The 13,522-nt window shown below is 41.0% G+C and overlaps 1 pseudogene; it reads left to right on the forward strand.

Moving 5' to 3' along the window:
- Positions 1–4: 4 nt before the first annotated feature.
- On the forward strand, positions 5–12,667 carry LOC140941565 (lipase maturation factor 1-like; annotated as a pseudogene).
- The last annotated feature ends 855 nt before the right edge of the window (positions 12,668–13,522 follow it).

The raw sequence follows: 13,522 nt of genomic DNA on the forward strand, positions 1-13,522 counted from the left end.
ATCCGAACAGCTTAAGTTTGTGTACCTTAATTTGCAATACTTTCATAAAAGGTCATCCAAATTTCCTGCAGATCATCTTTCTTTGTTGTTGGAATGATTTACTCCCGTTTTATCGCCATAATTCTTCCTGTACAGTATTTTGGGTCAGCAGCTTTCATTTAAGCGTAAACATCGTGGTGTTGTACTAATTCACGGTCCCTGGTCACGTATCTCGAAAACTTCGCGTCTAAAGTTGAAGCGTGAGGTCTCTCGGACAGGAAAAAAAGGTTCAAGATTGCGATTATGTTTTTGGGTCGTCGACGACGTTCTAGAGAAGAAAGTCCTGAATGGATTTGTGAAAGCACATGTCTTCAAGTAAGTGTTCGTTTACATGTATTTGCGGGATTTTTTGGCCCTTAAACCCTTCCACGACTACAGTTTATGTTCGGTCTGCATTTTACCCCAGCCTGCGTTTTACTCTCAGTCTGCAGTCTGCATTTTACACGTAGTCTGCATTTTACCCCTGGTCCGCAATCTGCAGTCCGCAGTCCGCAGTCTTTTAGTAAAAAAATTCTATCTCTTTACGGTGCATTTTAGCACAGCACCGTTAAGAAATTTTGATAAGGGCCGAATGTGCTATTTGTGACCTCGTTTATGTAGGAATATCTCCTTTCTCTTGCATTCCGTGTCTCGGCTGGGTGTAGTTGTTGGAGGGAATTTTAACCCAGCACAAGACGTACTTATATCATGCATACATTGTTGAACCCAAACTCTATTCATATTCGCTGTTTATACATTTGGAATGTAACAAGAAAGAACGTACGACAGCTTTAAGGTTCTGCTTGTGCCAGACCGGTCATTCGGCCTGGTTCGGCTTATGCCCTGTCCCGGGTTTGCGGGGGTCACTCCCTTATATAGGCTATATAGGTATGTGCGGTGCCAAAGGGTATGGTTTTTTAGCCATTTTGGTGTCTGAAATAGGGTATCAATTTTGACCATTTTAGTCTGAAATAGGTGCCGTAGCTGTTTCCCACAAAATTGTGGCTGGTCGGCTGCAATAGTGCTGACCTGCTCTCCAAGATCTCAGTTTGAGCAGTACATAATACATAAAGACAACAATGTTATAAGGAAATAATACATATGGCATGAGCCGAGCATAATGGTAGGGTTACAGGGGGACTTTCCCTTTTTTATCTCCCACCCCTGTTAAGGTTGACAGGTTTTGAAATGGGGCTTGGGACTCTATCTTCAAAGAAGCTGACCAAATTGATGTGGACCTTTCAGATTTTAATGCAGTCAAAGGTGCAAACAGAAAATGACAATTGACCCTTTCTGATGTCATTTCATTGAGGGTTTGATTTACAGCCAACTTTAGGGGGTGTGGATACAATATAAAACTTCCTGGGGGCTGATCCAATCTATGTTTTGTTGATGCCAGCTCTTTGATATCCTGCATGGCATGAAATTGAAAGGGAAAAGTTTATAGGGTTTGTTGTGATGAACAGATGACAACTGACCTTTAAACTTAAGGATTTAATTTGCTAATCTCTTACTATCAAGCATACAGGAAAACATGGCAGTAACGTGCAAAAAGCTGGGTCCATAAAATACAGTCACTGAATAGTCACTGACTGAGATTACAGGCTCAGAAGCACGAGTGACACAAAACAGTTCATAATGTCTCTATGTACAGCCACTGTAGCCTCTTTAGTTTCGATTATGGGATACAACACTAATATACTACAGGGTTAAGGCACTAGGGTCCACTGGGTGCTGCTGGAGCATATAGCCTTGCCAAAAAGCCACATGAGGAGCACCTATATAACATAAGTCTCTCTTGCTGAATAGTGTTCAGGAGGGGACACATACATAGTTTGTAGCTTTTAACATATTTTTCTGTTTTGTCTTGTTTTTTTTTTTTGTTTTTTTTTGCAGTTGTGGCCTTTGCCATTGCAGCTAACCAGAACAAACAACTTTTAGGCAAAAATGGGCTCCTTCCATCTGACCTATACTTGGAGAGAATTGAAAGTCACTTTTCAGATACTGGCTGGAGGAAAATTCTTCATGTTCCAACTGTTCTTCTGTACACTGATAAAAGTAGAATTGAGGAACATTTGGATCTACTAGCGTATACTGGGATGTTTTCTCCAGGAGTTGTTGTGGTCTTTGGATGTGCGAACATGTTTATCATGACATTACTTTGGGTATTATACCATTCTATTGTCAACATTGGGCAGAGGTGGTAAGTGTTTATAATTAAATGTATCTAAATGCCTGGCCTTCGAGGAACCAGCTACTGGCCCTAAGCTTAATCGCCAGCTGTTAGTCAGATAATACAGGTCAGTTTAATAGGTTATCTGTACCCCCTCATGAAATGTGGATATGCTTCTACTGCTTGCTGCTAAAACTATATATTTGTAGATGTGTCAAAAGTGCCCTGCAGAGTGTAACCAAAAAATACTATAAGGGGAAGTAAATTAGAAGGTAGATCATGTTGAAATGAAAGGATTAGTGTTCATCATATTGTAGGTGCAAGGCTAGCCTGAGAAAACAGCCGACATTTGGTGACGCTACCACTGGTTTCTCTGCCAAATGATGTCTGAGAAACAAATGCAGAAATTCCATACTGATTACGCGTCACTACCCAGATTTGGGTAGTGCTTCTGATTGGTCGTGCTGCGTGGGAAATTTGATTCAACCAATCAGAAGCACTACTCAGATCTGGGTAGTTTTCTCAGGCTAGTGCAAGGCTGAAACAAAATAGACTTTGAGTCTCAAACTAAAGATAATAGGGCAAATTCCCATTCACTGGGACATGGTTCTATCATTCTTAATTGGACTTATTAATTCACTGTCCTAAAACTAGGGCTCAGTTTTGTTTGTCAGTTGTGTGGTTCTTAGTTATATACCTTATTGATGTTAGCACTCAGCTTTGGCAGACAATAACTATTTTTTGTTGAATGAACATATCTGTCACTGATTTTTTTTAATACTGTTTTTCTTTCATTGCTATCTTGTTTGAGCAAGGTATTCATTTGGTATGTATGTAATTGCTTTTCAACCTTTTTCATCTTTATTTGTGCACCATATATTGGATGTAAAGTCATTTTTTAAAATTAATTGCTAATTAATTATGTGATAATGACAAATGAGATGGTCTGTTTTAAAAAATAGGAATTTACATGGGTTTTAAAAGTCTGTCAGTCACTCGAAATTATGATCAGCTCATTCATAAGATAATTTCTGTATTATTATAACAGAGCTGCATAATTTCTTTTGAAGATTTGAGTTTGAAAATAAATTATTGTGACTCGCCCTCTATAGTTATTGATTTGTAATGTTTTATGCTGCATGGTTGCATGTATATTTAACTGTGGCTTGATGATTATTTCGTTTCAGGCTGAGAGTCACAGCTTCTTGAAACAGGTTTCTTGGCAATCTTTCTGTGTCCAGTATTTAAAATGCAGCAAGTTCCTGTCCATACACCCACACCTCTTGTTGTCATTTGGGGATACAGATGGCTTCGTTATATTTCGTATCATGGTTAGCGCTGTAAGTTCTGCTATATTATGCATGTAAAGATGGAGGTGATTGTGTATTTTGACTGCCAGCTGGTATGAGCACTTGCATGGCATCTTGTTTTCATTATCACTGACCGGCAATTCTCTGCCGGTTAATTGTCATTATTTTGTTACAGGTATGGTTTGACTGAGTTTTTTAGGGGGTATACTTCCCCCCTTTAAGCATTTTCTTTGTCGGCATTAACAAATGTATCAGAAAAAGTTTACCACAGCTGTATGTAAGATGAAAATTTTGTATGATCCATGTTTTATTGACATGGGAGTTGTTCTGGCAGCATAATGATGCCATTACGTTTTTTATTTTCATTTGCATTTCTCGGTACCTGGAGTTTTTTTTCAAAAATCCCTTTAAGAAGCTTGTACCTCCCTTAGTTGGGTCGATTATGGCAAAATTTGAGCAAATGCTATGAGGATGTTTTGGAAATATTTTGAAATGTTAAGGGTTCAAAAAACAGTAAATAAACATGCAATCATCAATACAGTTTCGTCTCATAGTGGTTTGATTCCATCTAAAACTGTGGACAAAAAAGGGGGGGATAACTATGGCCGATTGCGAGAATTTGATTAGTCTAAGTTTGACTGCTTTCTTTACCATTTTGGCATGTAATTTGTCCTCTCCTACAAATTTCACGGTAATTTAAAAACTGATTGATAATTTTTTTAAAAAAACTTGACAATCCCAAGATTAATCATCAATTTACATCTCCTCCAAGTTTCAGGGACATTGAAAATAAGGAAGACAATTAAATGGGGCTTCAACTGTCACAAATCCCCCCCCCCCCCCCCCCCGCCCAGTTTTTTGTATTCAAGTTAGCCTCCTCATGGTATTGTTTTCAAGTTTCATATACACAGACACAACTTTGTCAAAAAACTAATTTGCATTCAAAATTTTTGGACCCTTGATTACATAGTAATCACTCAAAGTAGGGAAGTATACTCCCTTAAAAATCCATTTGAGCGAAAGTCATTAATATATAGATTTAGCCAGGGCTAAAAGCGAAGCTCTCGATAATATTTATAGTTTGTTCAAACAAAATATAAAATCGTGTAATGCTAAGCGGCGAAGGCAACGCCGGAGAATGGTGAAAAACAACAATAGGTCTAATTAGCAAAAAAGCAACTTTGCACGTGCAGCTCACTTTTTTTGTTCATTTCTTTGCCGTTGTTTTGGACGACTACAACGTGAAACTTCCAAAAACGTTTTTATGGAGGAAATGTCGTACGTGTTCTCGTTCACTTTTTTTTCACTGCCGCTCATTTTCTTCTTGCATTGGTGGCCGCTAGCATTAATTTTCTCATTTTGTCACCGCTGCTACAAAATTTTCATGTTGTTCTTCCAACAAAAAAATTTCTCCTTTGTTTTTTATCTCTCGCTCTAGATCTCTGTCGCCCTTTTTCTCGTTGAGTTTCGCTGGCCTGCCGCTTTTTCTCTTTTTTTTTTTGTCTTTCTCTGGCTCTATATTCCAAATTTGTGGACATGACAATTAATTTAAGCTTAATACTTTAGAAAACACGGATACAGAAACAATTTCCGCTTTCGTCTTTATTGAATTTTTGGCTGCCTCTGCTTTACAAGACGCGGGTGGCTATGCGATTTCCCGCCAAAATAACCTCGATTTGCATTTGGGTCGCCATACCTGTTGACTGAGTTATTTTACATTGGTCGGCCTGTGGTGCGGACGGACGGTCGGGCGTACGGTCACGTGATTACCAAATTTTCTCAGATGGGTAGATTACCACATTTTCTTACCCATGGTGCTCCGCTGCGCGCTTCGCGCACGAGAGCTCCGCTATAAAAAAAAGCTTCAAGCTGATGGTTTATCTATAGTTTTAGTTGCATGAGGTGCATGCATAGGCAACAAAAACTCCTTAAATGTATAGTGGTTGTGATAAATCTTAGCCTCATGATAAGTCTTATTTCGGCGGTAGTTGAAACGAAGGTCTTTGTCTGTGATTTAAACTAATTAACAGACCTACATGTACCATGGATAATAGAAAGACCCAGTCTTTCTATTATCTATGCATGTACATACACACATTGCATTGCAGTACCCCTGGCTTGCCCACCCTGACTGCCAAAGTAAAGGCCAATGTATTTTTAAGAACTTTGTGGATGGCAGATGAATTACAGGATTATGTTGCTGTGATGGCATGCTTGTGGCTCTCTCCTCCGAAGAGGCCTTCTTTTGTCGAAGGGAGGATGGGAGAATGGAAAAAGAGAGCGCACGGGGTACGATAGGCGCGCTTTCTATTTTTCGATTGTTGCTTTTTTGGGATACCTAGCAGGAGCCTTTGCTGAGGAGAGAGTGTTTGTTGGACATCTGTAAGGTCGTTGATCGTTGGGTTTTGTTTCTTTTTGTTTATTTAGACTCAGCCAGTACCAAATCCTATGAGTTACTTTATGCACCAGTCTCCTGAGATTTTCCATAAATTTGAGACTCTGACAAATAACTTCATAGAATTAGTGGTTCCATGTTTCATTTTTCTTACAAGACCATTTAGAATTACATGTGGCATTTTGCAGATTTTATTTCAGGTAAGGATCCTTTAACAATATTGGCCTCTTCACAACATTTTGATTAATTATATAACGCTGCGCCATCGTACATACCTTAACGGCCGCCCGGTTAGCTCAGTTGAAGGCGTGCCGATCTCATGAAAGCGAGGCTGTGATAATGGGTTAAAACCCCGGCCAGACCAACAAACTAGGTCTTTACACTAAACTGGTGAGAACATGCTAGCTGCGATTAAAACCACGTTCTCAGCGTCTTCTTTGTCTTTAAATGTCAGCATCAGTTAATCTGAGAGGACGTAAAAGAGCCCGTGACAATGATTCTATCTGACCTGTGTCGTCATTGGTCTGGGTGGGCGAGATGAGACAAAAAGACTGACTGATTCGGCTCCATAGTGCGCCTTAACTGGCCGACGTCCAACCTTACATCTATGCTCCCTCTGCAATGCGGCCACTGACTGTACGCGGGAGAAAACTGTATGTTCTAAACTTTGACGCATCAAGGAGCAATAGAATTCTACAGCACGCACCATCCCGATCTGCTCCTTTCCAGTACCACCAAATAAGCTGCAACAACGAAGGCGGCGGCCGCGAAAACGTCACTTCAAAAAAGTGAATTCGCGTTGTTTCAAACTTTATCGCTCTTACTCCACCTCGTTCCACTTGTTAAATGTTGGCGCATTTTTCTGGAATTGAATTGTAAAGGACTGTATCTAAGTTTATACAAAGAAAAAGAAAATCGTAGTCTTGCGTACACGTCCTCCATAAAAAGTGAAATTTAGGGGCTGTTTATATGATTCCAGAGTGAGTTTCATTCCAGAATGAAAACCGGAATGAACTCATTCCAGAATGACCTGTACGCGAACAAAATTTATTCTCGGTATCATGTGAACAGATGCAAAGAAATATATGGAGATGGCATGAACTCGCTTTGGAATGAAAGTAATTCCGGTAACATGTAAACAGCTCCCGGCCTCTTAGTTTCACGCCTTAGTCGTATCTCGACGGCAAAGAAATGTACGAAAAAGCGTTATGTACATGCAAAGTTTTTGGTTTTTCTGATCTGCTTTTTGGACGATCTTGTTGACGTCGCCGTCGCCGTCCTCGGTTGTTACTTATTAAGCTCGCTAATATCAAGTGTGAAGTACTCATTGTAACTGCATTTCTCTGCAGGTCATTTTAATAATCAGTGGTAACTTGGGTTTTTTAAACTGGCTGACCATTGTACCAAGCCTGATGAGCTTTGATGACAAGAGTCTGGCTTTTCTGTTTTCTTCGTCCTCAGCTATTAAAGAACGATGTCATTAAAATACAGCAATTTCAAAAGGCTGGTGCTGGACCAAGGCCCACATGGGGTACTGAATTTCATTTTATTCTACCAAATTAATAACAGATAGCGACCATTTTTGGTTTTTACCTCCCATAAGCACCCACTTTACACGTGTCTAATCTACAACCTGTGCAAATGGGATAATGCTACACCACCCCTGTTAGTAACCCCTAATGGAAGTGGGTTTCTGGGAAACTGCCCGCCTAGCCCTCCCCTAAGCCAACATTAACACTTTTGTGTCACTTAAAGCAAAATGTTGGTTTAGGGGATGGGTAGGTGGGCAGTTTTCCTGAAACGTATAATGATCCAGTGAAAGTTAAGCTCCTTATTTTACGTGAGCCATGCACGTCAACCGGAAGTGAGTTTTTTTCATCTTTTATAATGCTTTGACACCACCAAATTTGTATGGCTAAGGTTCTTTACTCTTACAGAGACGCTTTGCCCAAACGTTTGTTCAAAATCACCGCTCGAGTGTGCATAAAGTCCACTTCCGGTTGATGTGTTGAGACCGACAATGCGCTCATTTATCCCCTTATCTCTCCATCAGTACTCTGTTATACGGGTATTTGAAGCTACTTAAAGCTACACGGAAAGGAAAGAAGTCGAAACAAGGATTTGAGCTCACACCTGGAAATCGGTCTCGGGACCTTCCGCATAGAGGGGGCGGCTCACTAACCAACTGTGCTTTATCCTTGTTTCATGTTCGCTCTTTCATCACCACGTTTTATTTCAGATATCTAATTTGGCCTATGTACCTTTTGGGATGCTCCCAAATAATGTGTGCTCATTAGCTGAACCTTTGATAAGGAGGAAGGATTAGTGGGCGGCCTCTTGTGCGAGAGGTCCGTCGGTTGATTCCCACGTGTGACCTCTAATCCTTCTTTCGACTTCTTTCCTTTCATATAATGTAGCTTTAAGTAGCTTTTAAAAATACCCGTAAAATGGAGCAGTATTAGAGAGAAAGGGTGGGGGTCATGAGCGCACCGTTGTCCTTTCGCTATGTTCACTATACCGGGCAGATTTTGCGCCGGCACGAAAATCCTATAGGATAGGGCTTCTGTTCACACTCGGCGCGATTCCTGTAACGGAGCGAAGCTGTGCTGCGCAGATCCCGAAAAAGAAGCGTCACATATCGGGTAGGTTCTGTGCCACACTTTGATCCAGTGTGAACAGTTATTCCGCTGACCAGAATTGACTAAGTATGAGCGAGGACTGGAATCCACTGAGATGGAGGTAAATATTCGAGCCCTCTCGACCAATTACTCCGGCACGATGTTCGATGTGTGTGAACGACTCGTTCAAGTTCTGTGCCGATGCTGTTCTTACTTTTCCCGATAGCTTTTCGTGTCGACACCAAAAGCTGTGTGAAATAGTATGAACATAGCCTTTAAGGTGATGACTATTTTGAGCTACCCATGTAAAATAAACACTTTGTACTCCTCTTGTTGTGTGGATTACCGACTCGATATAAATAATGACACTGCAAGCCTTAAAACTTCTTCTAATAGCCAAAAGAGTGCACCTTTTTCAATTTTGGGTGATCGGCTATAAAAGATCCGTGTACAATAACGTAAACTTCTAGATTTTTAAATGGTTAAACTAGTGTATTTTCAGCAGAGAGTTGTGACTTTCACGATTATGTTGTAGAACCTGTGTTATCTTTTTTTTAGGTCTTTGTGTTCGTCGTGTGTTTGAGGTCATGCTTGGTATCATGGTAGCGTATTTAAGTATTCCGGTGGTGCAGAACCTGCTTTCATCTCGCCAGGCCATGAACACTTCATTTGATTCCTTCAGAATAGTGAACACTTACGTAGCTTTTGGAAGGTAAAGGAAGCAACAGATCGCGCAGCTTACTCTGCATGATCTTCGACAATTTTGAATTCAGTAAAGAATTAGAGACTAGAGACGAGTACTAGCCAACGAGGGCGAGGTTTAACTTAAAGTTTTTTCGCGTGTTCTAAAAAAATAGACACCCATAAAGCTTCATTTTACTATTTTTTCACCAGAAAAGTTGACACGGCTATTTTTATTGAAGGAGGTTATAGACCTAAAACTTAACTCCCTTCCGCTCAAATTCGTGGTAGAATGGCGACGGCTGTCACGTTTTCCTGCCAGAATGACGCTGGTTCACGCGCAAAGTATTGAGAAACGTGATTGCAAATCTCCAGTTTCAGTGTCCACGCTATGCTGCCATAATCTACCTAAATTACACGGAAAAGCAAGCAATTTGTTGATTTCGTTATATCTAATTTCCTTCTTTCTCTAGTTCTCAATTTTAACTGAATCAACTGAAGGCTAACTCGATATATACTTCTGATTGTTTTCAATATTTAGCATTCAGGCTCCAAATATTTACGAGTACAATTTTCCTTACTTTAATATTTCTTGTTTGTTTGTTTGTTTCAGTTGTGCTCTGTCAATCTGCTTTAAGCGCAAGTAAAGTTTAAAATGTTGAACTTCACGCGATTTATCGCAGGAACAAGGCCCAACATCCGTGTGATCAGGGAAAAGGATAATGCACTGTTTGACCTTTTACGTTGCTTTTCCAGCGTAACAAAAGAGAGAACTGAAGTGATATTTCAAGGAACAAGAAACTTAACTATTATTCCCGATCATAAAGGAGGCATTTGGGAAGAAAATCAGTTTCAGTGTAAACCTGGTGACCCAAAAAGGCGGCCATGTGTTATTTCACCATATCACTACAGACTGGACTGGCTAACGTGGTTTGCAGCTTTTCAGGTCAGTATGCTGTTAATGAGGCTACTTGCACATGGCTTATGGTCAAGTCGCCCGAAATGTGTCTCTTCTGAAGTTATGTCGCTGAGAGTTTCAACTGACTAAACATTTTGGGCGACATAACTCTAGTTTTGTGCGACATATATCTGCTGGCGAGATGACCGTTCGGTCGACTTGATTGGTTACCTTGGAGGACGGGTGGCTTAGCTCGTGGTAAGAATACTCGCCTCGTATTATTGCCTGACGTGTCAGTCCCAGACGTTTCTAGTCTCTGCATAGTGGCGCACGGGATGACTTCTCACCCCTCCATGCGCGTTAGGGTAGACGGTTGAAGACGAGTAAGTACTATTGCGACTAATCGAGACCAGGTTTGCATCAGGGAGGAGAAGCTTAATGTGGGTCGGTTTTTTATTGGTTCTGGCCCAGTTCTGAGACCTAAACCCACCCCCCTCCTCGGCCCCACCCTTAATCTTCTAAATCAACTCCACTGGATGTAGAATGCACAATAAGAAAACTATTTGTCTTGCCACAGGTTTGACCGTTTGTTGGGTGTTTTTCTTATACTGATCTTCCTTAGAGTAGTATAGTAAATAGCAAAACCCTTTTTTGCGAGGACGTCTACTTATCTTGCGCTTAAACGCACGGGAGCACCATTCATACCTGGTCATCCGGGCCACGGGAAGGTCTAGCTGTTTGCAGGGCAAAGGTAGTACCTACGTTTCTAGGGTGTTTTAAGACACTGTATATTAGCCTGTCCCGGGGTTTTAACCCGTGACCTCCGCTCTGCAGTAAAGCGCTCTACCGAATGAGCTAGTCCTTCCTTGGTTTATAAGTAGTACGAAACAAACCTTATACAGGTACAATGAACTGTCTGTTTTCAGAATTATCAATACAATCCCTGGCTGATTCACTTTGCGACCAGGCTTCTTGTTAATGATGAGCAGGCAACATCTCTGATCGCTCATAACCCGTTCATAAATGGGTACACCTCCAACGTAAGTTTCTTTTCAGGTTATTTATCACAAGGCTGGGGTTTCTATCTACTTGTACTACATGTCGACTCGGACTAAACGCCAGTTTCCATATTAACTTTTGCATAATCTCTATCTTCCCATTCGTCGTGACGTGTCATAAGCTCGATAGAGTCGACCGGAGTTGAAGGAATCAGACCGTTTCCTTTTCTTTCAATTCCGTTCATGACTTCTTTGAATAGACCTCTTTAGGGTCTGTTTACATGGAGTGGGGGACCCCGGTCTAGTGGGGTTGGTTTCTTTTGTTTTCACGCTCTGGGAGACACAAAACAAAAGAAACTTACCCCACTAGACCGGGGTCCCCCATTCCATGATAGAGTGTTTTCACTCACGTGGCCAGCATCTATGCAAATGTTTTGGAACAAAAGAAATCATTTGCATAAGAAAAGAGTTCATCTCCCACAGGACTGGTTTGGGACACCAACATGGCCGCCGTTTCATTGTTTTGGGACACCAATATGGCCGACGTGACGTCATGTGAAAGCACTCTATTGTATGTTTTGTTTTCCCAATAGACAGCCCAGGGGAACTTGACTCTTTGTCTTTCCGAAAATTATGGGTACATACATATGCACGTGAATAAGACGAAATTTGAAAGAAACAGTTCCCTAGAGTATTATCATATGACCTGTATTTGGGAAAACAAAACTGGAAACGACGATTTTGAAGGCAAACAAAACAGTTTCCGGTCCCAGTAATCATCGGAACTAGAGTAAACCAGTCACCGTGCTTGTTAATCGGAAGGCTGTTTTCACTAGATCATAACACTTTGCTCTTCAGATTCCAACTCCGTCATTGTGAAAGCCAGCCTTTTTTTAGTGATTGGCATTAAAACGGTTGACTTCAACTGGTATTGCATTTCTTGTCTTTTAGATTTATCCGGGGAGAACACTACCTCTACAAGTTCACCACGCTTGGCAGCCGAGAAGCTAGGGCTGGATATTGGTGGACGCGCACAAAGATAGGCTCTTATTTCCCACCAATTAACTTACAAGCTGTCAGGGAGTACGTCAGGTCTAATGGATGGAAAATGCCTAAGCTAAAGAAAAACCGTAAAAGTTCACATTAAAGTTGAACTAAGAATATTATGCAATTTAGATCGCAACAGTGTTTATAAACAGGCTGGTAGCCAACAGAAGGATACCTAATTATAGGGTATACACTTCGTAATTAGAATATTAAAAGGAACAAAAAACCACTCTTTCAGGAATTTGTTGATTTTGCATTCTACTTTGGAGTGTCTAGTTTAGTCTTTTACAGAGCTGCGTAAAGCTCCGACCAAGTCATTATTTTGGTCGGGCAAAGCAAAAATATGGTCGGATCAAGGGTGCATTACGCGTCTTCAACGGAACTTGTGCTTGGTAGATGAGGCGCTGGCAGGAATACATAGATTTAGCCAGGACTTAAAGTGAAACTCTCGTCAATAAACCTGTAGTTTACTCAAGCAAAAAATAAGATCGTATAATTCAGTCTAAACGGCGACGGCAACGAGAACGGCAAAAAAAAGTCAATAGGTCTATTTAGCAAAAACATCAACTTAACCAGCTAACTGGTTATGAAAATGTCCACGTGATCTGTCGCGCCATCTGTCACGAAAACCAGTCACGTCATCGTCTATTGCATGGACAACTGATTATAACACCCACTTGATTAATGAAAACGTCAATCACGTGACTTCTTAGCTTTGGTATACAGTGGAACCCGGTTAATGCGGACACAAAGGGGGCATTCCATAGTGTCCGTATTGTCTGGGTGTCCGTATTAAGTTGGCTCTGAGAAAAAATGTCACGTTTTTGCCCCCGCGGGGGGGACTGGGAGGCATCCTAGTAGCTCGCGCAGTTAAACGGCGGGTAAACTGGGGGAAGTTGGAGCCTATCCCGGCTTGGTTGATTTCGGTTTTACTGTATAACAGGTGCTTTTTGTACTTGCCTAAGTTCACTTCCGACTCATCTACAGTCTGTAGCATACTGAATCCCTCAATAAGCCCTCCGAGTGCTCACTCATTCATTTATTTACTTTCTTATTTTAATACTTATTTATTTACTGATTTGATTTGCAGCATTTTAGTTCTTGATCTTTCTGTTTTGTTGTTGTTGTTGGTTTTTTTTTTTTTTTTTTTTTTTTGCAACGTTCGCTTTCCGTTCAGGTTAATGTTGTTAGTAACTTAGATCTGTATGTGTTTGGAAAAATCTTTCCAGCGATAGTGCAACAGCTTTCATAGTGGCGGCCTGGGGCGGATGTGACTGGAATTCAATCCTCCCCTCCTCTCCCCTGAAATGCTAGCTGGTCACGAAATTACGCCGCGTTATCGATAATAACCTACGTATAGCCGCAACAAAGGAAAAACGGAGAG

This window comes from Porites lutea, chromosome 6 (assembly GCF_958299795.1).
Source record: "Porites lutea chromosome 6, jaPorLute2.1, whole genome shotgun sequence".
NCBI lineage: Eukaryota > Metazoa > Cnidaria > Anthozoa > Scleractinia > Poritidae > Porites > Porites lutea.